The sequence below is a fragment of the Salvelinus namaycush genome, chromosome 37 (genome assembly GCF_016432855.1).
Source record: "Salvelinus namaycush isolate Seneca chromosome 37, SaNama_1.0, whole genome shotgun sequence".
Classification (NCBI taxonomy): Eukaryota; Metazoa; Chordata; class Actinopteri; order Salmoniformes; family Salmonidae; genus Salvelinus; species Salvelinus namaycush.
In genome coordinates this window covers 21,491,155-21,503,814 of record NC_052343.1, presented here as the reverse complement: position 1 = coordinate 21,503,814, position 12,660 = coordinate 21,491,155, and the positions used below count along the sequence as shown (strand labels likewise).

Sequence of the window (12,660 nt, the reverse complement as noted above, 5' to 3'; positions counted from 1 at the left end):
ATGACTTACCTGGACCACCTATTGAGATGTCATGACTTACCTGGACCACCTATTGAGATGTCATGACTTACCTGGACCACCTATTGAGATGTCATGACTTACCTGGACCACCTATTGAGATGTCATGACTTACCTGGACCACCTATTGAGATGTCATGACTTACCTGGACCACCTATTGAGATGTCATGACTTACCTGGACCACCTATTGAGATGTCATGACTTACCTGGACCACCTATTGAGATGTCATGACTTACCTGGACCACCTATTGAGATGTCATGACTTACCTGGACCACCTATTGAGATGTCATGACTTACCTGGACCACCTATTGAGATGCGCCTTTTGTTATGTAAGTCATTTGTTCAGGAAACACAATTGGTATTTAAATCTGAGTGGGAGCCAATGTGCAATTTTGCGCATGTACTGTACACACAGAGAAACACCTTCTCTCCCTCAACAACAACACACACACACACACACACACACACACACACACACACACACACACACACACACACACACACACACGCAGACAGATGCTAGCTATAATGGGCTTTTTCCTCTGTGCTCTCTCTCTGACCTCCGTTTAGTTGTCCAGAGAGAGATAAAGCTGATGAGCAGGCCATTATTACTGCCTGGCCAGGTCACCACCTCACCTCTCGGCCTGTCAACACACACACATCTCAATTAGCAGCCACTGTGTGTGTGTGTGTGTGCAAGTGCCTTAGTGTGTACATGCTGCATATGTGTGTACTTGAAACAAGGTTTAAAAAATGTAGTTACCTTCAGTTAAATTACTGGTCCTTAAACTAACAGAGAAGCAGCTATTAAAACTGAAATAAAACCTCAACTTAGTGTTGCAGGGTTTTATCAGATACTAAAGGACACTGACTGATACTGGCCCAGCAGGATCAATACAACAGCTGTTTTATAGATCTGTCTGAACGACTCTACAGATGTGTGATAATAACTCTATTGGGTAGCGGTCTGGACACCTTGATGGTGCCCTCTAGCAGCTGCAGTGGGGAGTTAGGTCTGAGTAAGGAAACAGTCATAAAGCAGTTGGCATGTTGTGCCAACTGTGGCCGACTCAAAATGTATCTTTGACCTCTGATCCTTGGGGGTAGTCAAATGCTTTATTGGCATGACAACGTACTTGTTAAAGCAATACTCCCTCTCCATCCTTCTTCTCTCTTCTACATACCCAGGCTGTGCTGATTGGTTCTCTCTTTCCTTCTCTCCTGATTGTGTTCTCTCAATCCTTCCCTCCCACCTCTGACTGTTCCCTCTCCTTCTCTCCCCCAGATCCAGCGTTCCAGGAACAAGCAGATGAAGCAGATGTTCCCAGATGGTTTTGGGATCCACCACGCTGGGATGCTGCGTGCTGACCGGAGCCTGATGGAGAGCATGTTCTCCAGGGGTTACCTCAAGGTTCTGTGCTGTACTGCCACACTGGCCTGGGTAGTCAACCTGCCTGCACACGCTGTCATCAAGGTTGTTTTGTGTGCGCGCGTTTCAAGTTCTGTTAGTCATATGAACAGGATACACATGGTATACACTGTTCAACAAAATGCTTACTTTCATTGGGTGCATGTGCTTGTGGTAGTTTGTTAGTTTGTATGTGTGAGGGAGTTTTTCCGTCTGATTGAGGTATGAACTTGTAACTCTGTATCATGTGCCGTTCACTCTTAGAAGACGGTAAGTCCGTGTAGGTGTCTGTACTAAAACATGCAGACGTTTGCCCATAAGGACTGTATTATCTCTCCAAAGCCACTCATATCCGGCCTCTCTTGTTCCCGTGGTAACAACAGGGCACCCAAATCTACGATGCTAAGCGTGGTACCCTGGTGGACCTGGGCATCCTGGACGTGATGCAGATCTTCGGGCGTGTCGGGCGGCCCCAGTTCGACAAGTATGGCGAGGGCACCATCATCACGGCACATGCTCACGCAGCAGAACCCCATAGAGAGCCAGTTCCTAGAGACCATAGCTGACAACCTCAAAGCTGAGGTAGGGACACACACGCCACCGTCAATAATATAGCTCTTACCAACCGATCACACATCTTCAGGACCTCTCCTTTAACAATCATACCAGTGTTTCCACTGCAGTCATTTAGCTGTGGCGCTGCACCACGCCAAAATCATTGCTGCTACACAAAAGAAAAATGAAACATTGCAGATGCTAGAACAGTCCAAATGTACTTTTCCTCTGAAAACAACCCCATAGTAAAATTGTTTTTGTATTTACGTAGTCGCCTTGTTGTTGTGCGTTCTATCCAAGGTAAATATTCCTCTCAAGGCACATTGAAGTTGCGAGAGCCATAGGGAGGGGAACATGCATTCTGACAAGCAGTCAATGCACAACAATTAATAATGTCATCGTGGGAAAAACAGACGTTTCCACTCCTACTTTATTTCTTTATAACTCCTACTTTATTTCTTTATAACTCCTACTTTATTTCTTTATAACTCCTACTTTATTTCTTTATAACTCCTACTTTATTTCTTTATAACTCCTACTTTATTTCTTTATAACTCCTAAATATAAACTGCAGCAGCAGCAGCATGGCTAAACTCAGCAGTCATTCTCACTGTGAGTGCATAGGGGAGAGTGGGCTCAATGTAACACAGGGCAATTATAGGGTAACTTGGGTTAAAACGCCACTCTAACTCTAAATATTTTGGGGAGTGATTTAAAAAATGGCCATGAGGCAGTTGTAACTCTTAGTTGTTCAAGAGTAGTGGCAATCAGGGAAAGGGGTTTCTGTGAGAAGTACAGGCAGGTGGTGTGTTACCCCGGTTAGTGTTTTACCCCAAGTTACCCTAACAGGTAACAGGTAGGTAAAATTCATCATTATGAATGATCAGCCCAATAGGGTAAATGCAGATAGGCAATCCCATGCTTCAACATATTTATTTCTAGCCACTATGCTGCATCAGTTGGGCTACAGATGATAATGCTTATTGCTAATAGCATACCTGATAATATGGAACATGCATAGGCTATATGCATGGTCCAATATGTTAAAAATAATTGACTTTTAATTTTATTTTTGGATTGTAATTTCATAAATGTCCATAATATATCTGGGGCTTATAGTGGAACATTAGTGTTTCACATTATTATTAACCAGCCAGTGTTGTGATTGGCTGTGATATTGGCCGATTGATTTCTCCCGCCGAAGGGGCATCTGTTATCAAACTGAGAAAGCTGTTCTGACTTAGTGGCTGTTTTATCTAGTGGAGATCGCTCTGTCATTTCCTGGTTGCTAAAATTCTACACTGTTCACCCAATTTCAGTTTATGTGAGAAAACAAGCACTGAATAGTGTCAGGAATCATTGTACCATCTAAATCGCTGTGAAATGTATTTTCAATAACAAAAAATATTGTTTTTGCAGCTGTTTGAAGCTGGTGGACCAAAACAAAAGTAAACAATATTTGTCTTTATTGGAAAGATATTTCACGGCGATCTGTGTTTGACAGCAGATGCCACTCTGGCCCCCTTCAATCATGTTCTCTTCTCATCTCCATCCAATACCCTTTTCACGAAATTAACACAGTACAGTAAGTCACCACTAGATGGCACCCACCTCAAAGATTCAATGAGGTCTTATTGAGAAGGAATCAATGCTGAGTATGGAATCTCCACCAGGTGCTGTAAGGGGGCTGAAATGACTGAAGGTGAATGTGATGATATTGATCTCTCTCTCTTTCTCCCTCTCTCTGCAGGTATCACTAGGGACTGTGACTAATGTGGAGGAAGCAGTGAGGTGGCTGAGTTACACCTACCTGTACATCCGAATGAGAGCCAACCCTCTGGCCTACGGGATCAACCACAAGGCACACACACATGCATGTGCACACAAACACACGCATACACACACACGTGTACACACTCACGTGTACACACATACTGTGCACTCTCTTCTCTTATTGTCTAGCTCTCTGTGTTAGATGGACCAGGTCTGGAGCTGTACTGTAAGGAACTGGTGGTGATGGCAGGGTTAAACTGTTCTGTCTCTGTGTTAGATGGACCAGGTCTGGAGCTGTACTGTAAGGAACTGGTGGTGATGGCAGCCAGGAAGCTGGACAAGGCCAGGATGATCCGCTTCGAGGAGAGGACAGGATACTTTGCCTCCACTGACCTGGGCAGAACCGCCAGTCACTTCTACATCAAATACAACACCATGGAGGTACACCAGAGTTCCATAACATGATATTATGTTATATGCTATGTTATATTGTACACTGAGTGAAAAAAAACATTAAGAACACCTGCTCTTTCCATGACATACAGTACCAGTCAAAAGTTTGGACACACCTACTCATTCAATGGTTTTTCTTTATTTTTACTATTTTCTACATTGTAGAATAATAGTGAAGACATCAAAACTATGAAATAACACATATGGAATCATGTAGTAACCACAAAAGTGTTCAACAAATCAAAATATATTTTAGATTTTAGGTTCTTCAAAGTAGCCACTCTTTGCCTTGATGACAGGTTTGCACACTCTTGGCATTCTCTCAACCAGCTTCAATGAAATACCTGGAATGTATTTCAATTAACATGGGCCAGCATCCCTGTGGAAAGCTTTCGACATCTTGTAGAATCCATGCCCCGACAAATTGATACTTTTCTGGGAGCAAAAGGGGATGCAACTCAATATTAGTAAGGTGTTCCTAATGTTCCAATGTATTATATTATTGTAACCAGGTATATATACCCTTCTGTGTAGGTGTAATATGGCATGGTATTATCTACAAAAAAACTCATCATGAATGGTGGTACAGTAACATGCAATATACAACTAGATAACAGCTGTTCCTTATGTCATGTTTGTGTTAGTCCACCTCCTTCTCCATGCAGACGTTCAACGAGCTGTTCAACTCCCAGAAGACAGAGGCTGACATCCTCAGCATCGTCTCCAAGGCCGAGGAGTTTGAACAGGTCAAGGTGAGAGGTCACAGGTCACACTGAGAGGTCACTCATCACACATTATAGACTGCTGCAGGACACCTGCTCAACAGTATAGCAACGTCTTGATATAGTTTGCGTACCCAGGTGGAAAGACTCCTGACTGTGTGTGTGTGTGTGTGTGTGTGTGTGTGTGTGTGTGTGTGTGTGTGTGTGTGTGTGTGTGTGTGTGTGTGTGTGTGTGTGTGTGTGTGTGTGTGTGTGTGTGTGTGTGTGTGTGTTTTCCAGGTGCGTGTTAAGGAGATGGAGGAACTAGAGCAGATGGTTTGTAACTACTGTGAGCTGCCTGCTGCAGGCGGAGTGGAGAACAGATACGGCAAGATCAACATCCTACTGCAGACCTACATCGGCCGGGGAGAGGTGGACAGCTTCTCCCTCATCTCAGACCTGTCCTACGTAGCACCGGTAGGCTACAGGCACAGCACCACACACATTACACACACATATGCTCTCTCTCCATCTGTTTCTCACATACACACACACACTCATACAAACTGAACCATACCTGAAGAAACTTCAACTTGTGTACATACTCTGCTTCACCTCCAAACTGAGCTAGCCTAGCCCCTCTGAGGGGTTCAGCTCTACCCCTGTGTCCCCTGCTAGGCCGCAGCCCCTGCCAAGACTTCCCCTTCCCTCAGCCAGCAGCACATGCCGTCCACGTCCTAGAGCAGACTGTTGTACTGATAGGGGTTTAGAAATGGTGTCTTAACTAATCATATAGTACACATCCATTAACGGGTTTCCTGTTTGTACCAGAATCTCCATTGTTTCAGAGGGATCATGAGGCTTTCATGAACTGTCACAGTTAATCTGCCATGCCGGCATTTCGGCATTATGCTCTTTATGAAAATCAAATGGTTTGATATATCTGATGGAATGTAATATGTTTGGCTCGTGCATATTTCACAATGACAGATAGCCTGGAATCTTTTTTGCATTTGGAGTTTTTTTCTCCCCGCATCCCATCCCCTCTTCCCATCCCCTCATCCCATCCCCTCTTCCCATCCCCTCTTCCCATCCCCTCTTCCCATCCCCTCTTCCCATCCCCTCTTCCCATCCCCTCTTCCCATCCCCTCTTCCCATCCTCTGCTGAACCCATCTATCCATGGTTTCCGCGGTAACTGATTCCATGTGGCTGAATATTTGGAATTGTTCACAGCAAATTCCCTCTTTGCTCCTATTTCGCCCGATTTCAGATGTTCAGCCGGTTTGGATGGCTGTGGCCGGGAGGCAGGCAGCCATAGTGGAATAGAAGGGATCTGATGGTTAATCCAGACTGAGGACTGACAGGTCCTGCTACCGCATGATACTGCCACTACACACCAACAGAGACACACACACACAAGCACAGAGATAAAGTTGCATACATACATATATGTGCGCACACTCACAAACACGCAGACTCACCATCTCTCTCTCTCTCTCACACACACACACACACACACACACACACACACACACACACACACACACACACACACACACACACACACACACACACACACACACACACACACACACACACACACACACACACACACACACTGACAGGGGCTAACTCCCTGTCTCTCATGCATACCCACACACTCCTCAATGGCTTTAGCAACTGGATGATAGATAGAGCAGTTCTGCAGGCCGGTGCACTTGACCGCAGGACACCAGGAGTTCTCCTGAGAGAGTAGATTATTGTACATGAGCGCTGAGAGAACTTAGACCACAGTTCACCTGCATGCTCTTAAAGACACATGCACACAAAATAACTGGAGAAGGAAGGCAGCTTAATCATGAAGTTAGTCAATCTCAATAATCTCCCTGGTTGGAACTATGCTGGTGCTGTGACTCAGACTCTGAGGCCTGATGTGTTTTGGCTGTTGGTTGTTATTTGGAGTATGAGTGTAGGCTCAGTAAGGGTGTGAGTAGGGTTTTCTCTCCAGAGGGTTTGATGTAGGAGTGTGGTTGCCCTAGTGGCCTTTTAACCAGCAGCAGACCAACATCTGGCCCAGCTGGTGTTTCTGTGTCTCTGCCTGTCTATATACCTGTCTCTGTCTGTCTGCCTGCCTGTCTCTGTCCATCCTTCCACTCCACGCAGATCTGACCAATCTATCACAGATAGCAGCCTCTCCTCAACTTATCCATCACAACAGAGCCAGGCCCAACAAATCAATCCCAGCACGGCCAGACTCTACCAATCCATCATATCATTAACACCTGCCCAAATCAATCAGAGCCCAGCCACGTCAGATCTGACCAGTTTATCAGCGAGCAGCGCCAACCACCTGACCCATCTGTCAGGACAGACATAAGCAATCCATCATCGCACAGCCAGGCCTGACCCATGTTTCAGAACAGAGCCTGATCATACCAGTCCTGCGGCTCTCAATCAGACATGATTAATCGTCCTACATCTTGTTGGATTATTTCAGTCTCTGCATGACTCTCTCTGTCCTGCTGTACCCATTGTAGAACACTGCTCTAAGTCTGGCAGTAGCCTGTCTGTCTTTTTACACCTGCTGTAATACACTACTTGTGACTATCTGTCTGTCCTTGTTTTTCTACTATAGAATGCCACTCAAATTGTAACTGTGTGTGTGTATTTCGTCCCTGTGTAGAACGCAGCTCGTATCGTCAGGGCTCTGTTTGAGATTGCTCTGAGAAAGCGCTGGCCTGCCATGACCTACCGCCTGCTCAACCTGTGTAAAGTGATAGACAAGCGTCTGTGGGGCTTCGCTCACCCCCTGAGACAGTTCTCCATCCTGCCTCACAACGTGCTGGCCCGTCTGGAGGAGAAGAAACTCACTGTGGACAAACTGAAAGATATGCAGAAGGACGAGATAGGTGAGACAATACTGGGCCAGGTGTGGTGTACTACCAAATTAGACATGAATTCTATTGTGTTCTGTAGAGCTCTGTGTGTGTGTGTGTGTGTGTGTGTGTGTGTGTGTGTGTGTGTGTGTGTGTGTGTGTGTGTGTGTGTGTGTGTGTGTGTGTGTGTGTGTGTGTGTGTGTGTGCGCGCGCTCGTGCAGCGTGCTGTAGTAACACCACTTCCCCTTCTCTCTCTGTGTGTCCCAGGTCACATGCTCCACCACGTGAACATCGGGTTGAAGGTGAAGCAGTGTATCCACCAGATCCCTTCCATACTGATGGAGGCCACCATCCAACCAATCACACGCACCGTGCTCAGGGTCCGCCTCCAGATCACCCCCGACTTCCAGTGGCACGACCAGGTAACCATGTCGACCTCACCTAGGATCACCTCGATGTCTCTCTCGCTCCCTCACACACACACACACACACACACAGTACACAAACAGTAGGCATTATCAGAGCACTCTTTAAGTGTGTCTAAATGCTGTTAACAGTAGAAATGTGTTAGTGTGAAGTGTCAGTGGTCTGTCAGTATGGAGCTATCCTCTCCCCCAGTGGCCCTGCTCCTCTCCTCCTCCAGCCAGTGGTAGAGTAATGAGTGAAAAGTGGGAATCTGGCTGCTGTTCTACCTCTGTAGCTTCTGAAAATAAACGAGGTGGAGCAGCCAGCTGCTGAAACAACCCTGCAGCGTCTGATTCCCATCACTGTGTTTCCCTCTCATCACAGACTTTTTTTCTTTTGTCTTTTGATGGTTAAAATTAAGGTATTTCTAAAGGGGAGATGGCTGATTCTAGATCAGTGTTTAGGTGCATCACCTATTCACCTATCACCTATTATCCTGCGGCTTTAATACTACATGTGAGTTAGGCTACAGGATCTCTATGGAGATTGGAGAATATCATTGAGGCAGATGACTCCTGTAGTTTGTAAGGGAGTCAGGGTGGAAAAGGAGGCCCGTTGTAGCCAGGCTGTGTATGAAGATGAATGTTTGTGTGATTAGCGATGCATGCTCTGCTCATGGGAGAGTTGTAATGGAACACCCCCAGCTTAGCCAGTGATCCCTGCTGCATATGTAAGCTAGCCACGACACATGTAGAGACACATGATATCTCCTTCTCTCTAATATTAATTTGTGGTTCCCCACTCCCTTTAGTGTTTTTCTATTTTGGGGTCATCCTAATGTTGTGCATTTATCATGAGTAGGACCCAGAATTGTTCCTGGTTCAGGTCACATGGTTGGGAATAACTCCTAGCCCTAATCAAGAGTAGTGTCCCTGATATCTTTAGACATTTACAGAAGAGGGCTAGGGACCAGGCCAGGAGATGACATTATAGCTGTTGTTTTAGTGTGTTTGTCTGTGGAAACTGGACTGTCTCCTCTCTCCATGTGTCATAAACCAGTCTCCTGGACCTGTGGTCTGTTAGCCAGCCATTAGTTGTTTCCACAGCAGTGTAAAGTAATTAGCGTACAGTGTTCTACAGGGGGTCAGTGCCGAGCAGAGAAATGTAGAGAGATGCACAGTACAGTGCACCTCCTACTGGGGAGAGAGGAGAGGATAGGGCTGATGTTTCTGTTTGGAGTCACCCCAAAACCCATTCCTGAAGGTTTTACACACATACACATGCACCACAACACACTACTAACAAATACACAATTACATTGCTTTGATTTGAATTGCTACAATCTCGTTAAACAACCTGGGAGTGCTCTGACCTTCTAATGCCACTGATTCTTCATGCTTCTGCCTTCCTCTCCTCTCTCCTCTGCCTCTCCTCTCTCCTCTGCCTCTCCTCTCTCCTCTGCCTCTCCTCTCTCCTCTGCCTCTCCTCTCTCCTCTCTTAGTGTCATGGTTCAGTGGGTGAGCCCTGGTGGCTGTGGGTGGAGGACCCCATCAACAATCACATCTACCATTCAGAGTACCTGCTCCTACAGAAGAAACAGGTGGGTTTCTAGGTACCATTAACTTCCAGAATGTGTCTGAGAGCCACTCCTGTGTTCCCTTGGGGCAGAAGTTGCCCCTAACTACAGATCTAGTATCAGATTACCTGACCCCTAATCCTAACCTTAACCATTATGGTTATGGAATAACTCTGACCCTGTACCAGTGGATATGGTTGAGCCTAGTCTTTCTTACCTTGTGTGTGTTTTACTATATCAGAGCTGTGTCAGAGCTGTGTACTATATCAGAGCTGTGTCAGACCGCTGGCTGGGCTCAGAGGCTGTCTGCATCATCCACTTCCAACACCTCATCCTGCCTGAGAGACATCCCCCACATACTGGTACTGTACAACAGACTCACACGCACAGACAGACCAACCCTCAGAGGTGTACAGATGAAACAACTCTTCATACTTCACACATACACCTTTCTTTGTCTTTTTTCCTTGACAAATGTACCCATACGTTGTCTCAACGTTGCCCTGTGGATTCTCAGAGCTGCTGGACCTGCAGCCGTTGCCCATCACCGCCCTGGGGAACCCGGAGTACGAGAGTCTGTACAAGTTCACCCACTTCAATCCCATCCAGACACAGATCTTCCACACTCTCTACCACACCGACACCAACATCCTGCTGGGGGCGCCAACGGGCTCCGGTAAAACCATCACTGCCGAGTTGGCCATGTTCCGAGTCTTCATCCAATACCCTACCTCCAAGGTCTGTCTGCCCCCCCTTCACTCTATCTCTCTTTTTCTCTTTCTATATCGCTATACATTTCTCTCTGTTTATATCCTTGCTCTGTGTGTGTTCTCAGGTGGTGTTCTCAGGTGGTGCCCCTCTGAAAGCTCTGGTCAGGGAGAGGTTTGAGGACTGGAAGATCAGGATAGAGGAAAAGCTGGGGAAGAAGTGAGTGAGACTTGGTTATAACCATGGCATTTCTGTTGCATTCACATCTCTCAATGACCATCAGCTGTGGTATATCCATCCATCCATCTATTGTCTCTTTCTTTCTTTCTCTCTCCCCTCCCTCTCCCTCCTCCCCTCTCTCCTCGTCCCTAGGGTCGTGGAGCTGACAGGTGATGTGACTCCAGACATGCGGGCCATCGCCGCGGCCGACCTGATCGTGACCACGCCGGAGAAGTGGGACGGCGTGAGTCGCTAAAGGCAGAACCGCAGCAAACAGAACATTATATAGAGCCTAAACTTTTACCCTCATAAACCCTCATACAAACAGAACGTTCTTTAGAGCCTTAACTTTAACCCTCATAAACCCTCATATTAACAGAACGTTCTATAGAGCCTTAACTTTAACCCTCATAAACCCTCATATTAACAGAACGTTCTATAGAGCCTTAACTTTAACCATCATAAACCCTCATATTAACAGAACGTTCTATAGAGCCTTAACTTTAACCCTCATAAACCCTCATATTAACAGAACGTTCTATAGAGCCTTAACTTTAACCCTCATAAACCCTCATATTAACAGAACGTTCTATAGAGCCTTAACTTTAACCCTCATAAACCCTCATATTAACAGAACGTTCTATAGAGCCTTAACTTTAACCCTCATAAACCCTCATATTAACAGAACGTTCTATAGAGCCTTAACTTTAACCATCATAAACCCTCATATTAACAGAACGTTCTATAGAGCCTTAACTTTAACCCTCATAAACCCTCATATTAACAGAACGTTCTATAGAGCCTTAACTTTAACCATCATAAACCCTCATATTAACAGAACGTTCTATAGAGCCTTAACTTTAACCCTCATAAACCCTCATATTAACAGAACGTTCTATAGAGCCTTAACTTTAACCCTCATAAACCCTCATATTAACAGAACGTTCTATAGAGCCTTAACTTTAACCATCATAAACCCTCATATTAACAGAACGTTCTATAGAGCCTTAACTTTAACCCTCATAAACCCTCATATTAACAGAACGTTCTATAGAGCCTTAACTTTAACCCTCATAAACCCTCATATTAACAGAACGTTCTATAGAGCCTTAACTTTAACCCTCATAAACCCTCATATTAACAGAACGTTCTATAGAGCCTTAACTTTAACCCTCATAAACCCTCATATTAACAACGTTCTATAGAGCCTTAACTTTAACCCTCATAAACCCTCATATTAACAGAACGTTCTATAGAGCCTTAACTTTAACCCTCATAAACCCTCATATTAACAACGTTCTATAGAGCCTTAACTTTAACCCTCATAAACCCTCATATTAACAACGTTCTATAGAGCCTTAACTTTAACCCTCATAAACCCTCATATTAACAGAACGTTCTATAGAGCCTTAACTTTAACCCTCATAAACCCTCATATTAACAACGTTCTATAGAGCCTTAACTTTAACCCTCATAAACCCTCATATTAACAACGTTCTATAGAGCCTTAACTTTAACCATCATACAAACAACATTCTTATAGAATTCTAAAGAGTTAATAATAATACTACTCTCCATAGTGAAATGTTTTGTCAAACTTTCTCACACTGGATCGTACCACTGTGTCTCACACTGGACCATACCACTGTGCCTGTTTCCCAGGGGAGGACAGAGGTCCTGTGCTGGAGGTCATAGTGTCCAGGACCAACTTCATCTCCTCCCACACCAACAAGACTGTCCGCGTGGTGGGCCTGTCCACGGCCCTGGCCAACGCACGAGACCTAGCCAACTGGCTAGGGATTGGCCAGGTGAGCTCTCCATAGCAACCACATACTAGACACTACAAGCATCGTGAAACGCCGCTCCTGGTAGGAGTTGCACTTAGGCTCAGCCCTAGGATCAGTTTCTTATCTGAATCAGGCATTACAGCAGTGTTCTACCCTGATCATACCATCAAGTTA

General features: G+C 45.3%; 1 pseudogene; it reads left to right on the top strand.

Annotated features, from left to right (window-relative positions):
• Positions 1-12,660, top strand: part of LOC120030902 — a 212,187-nt pseudogene that overhangs the window by 163,442 nt on the left and 36,085 nt on the right.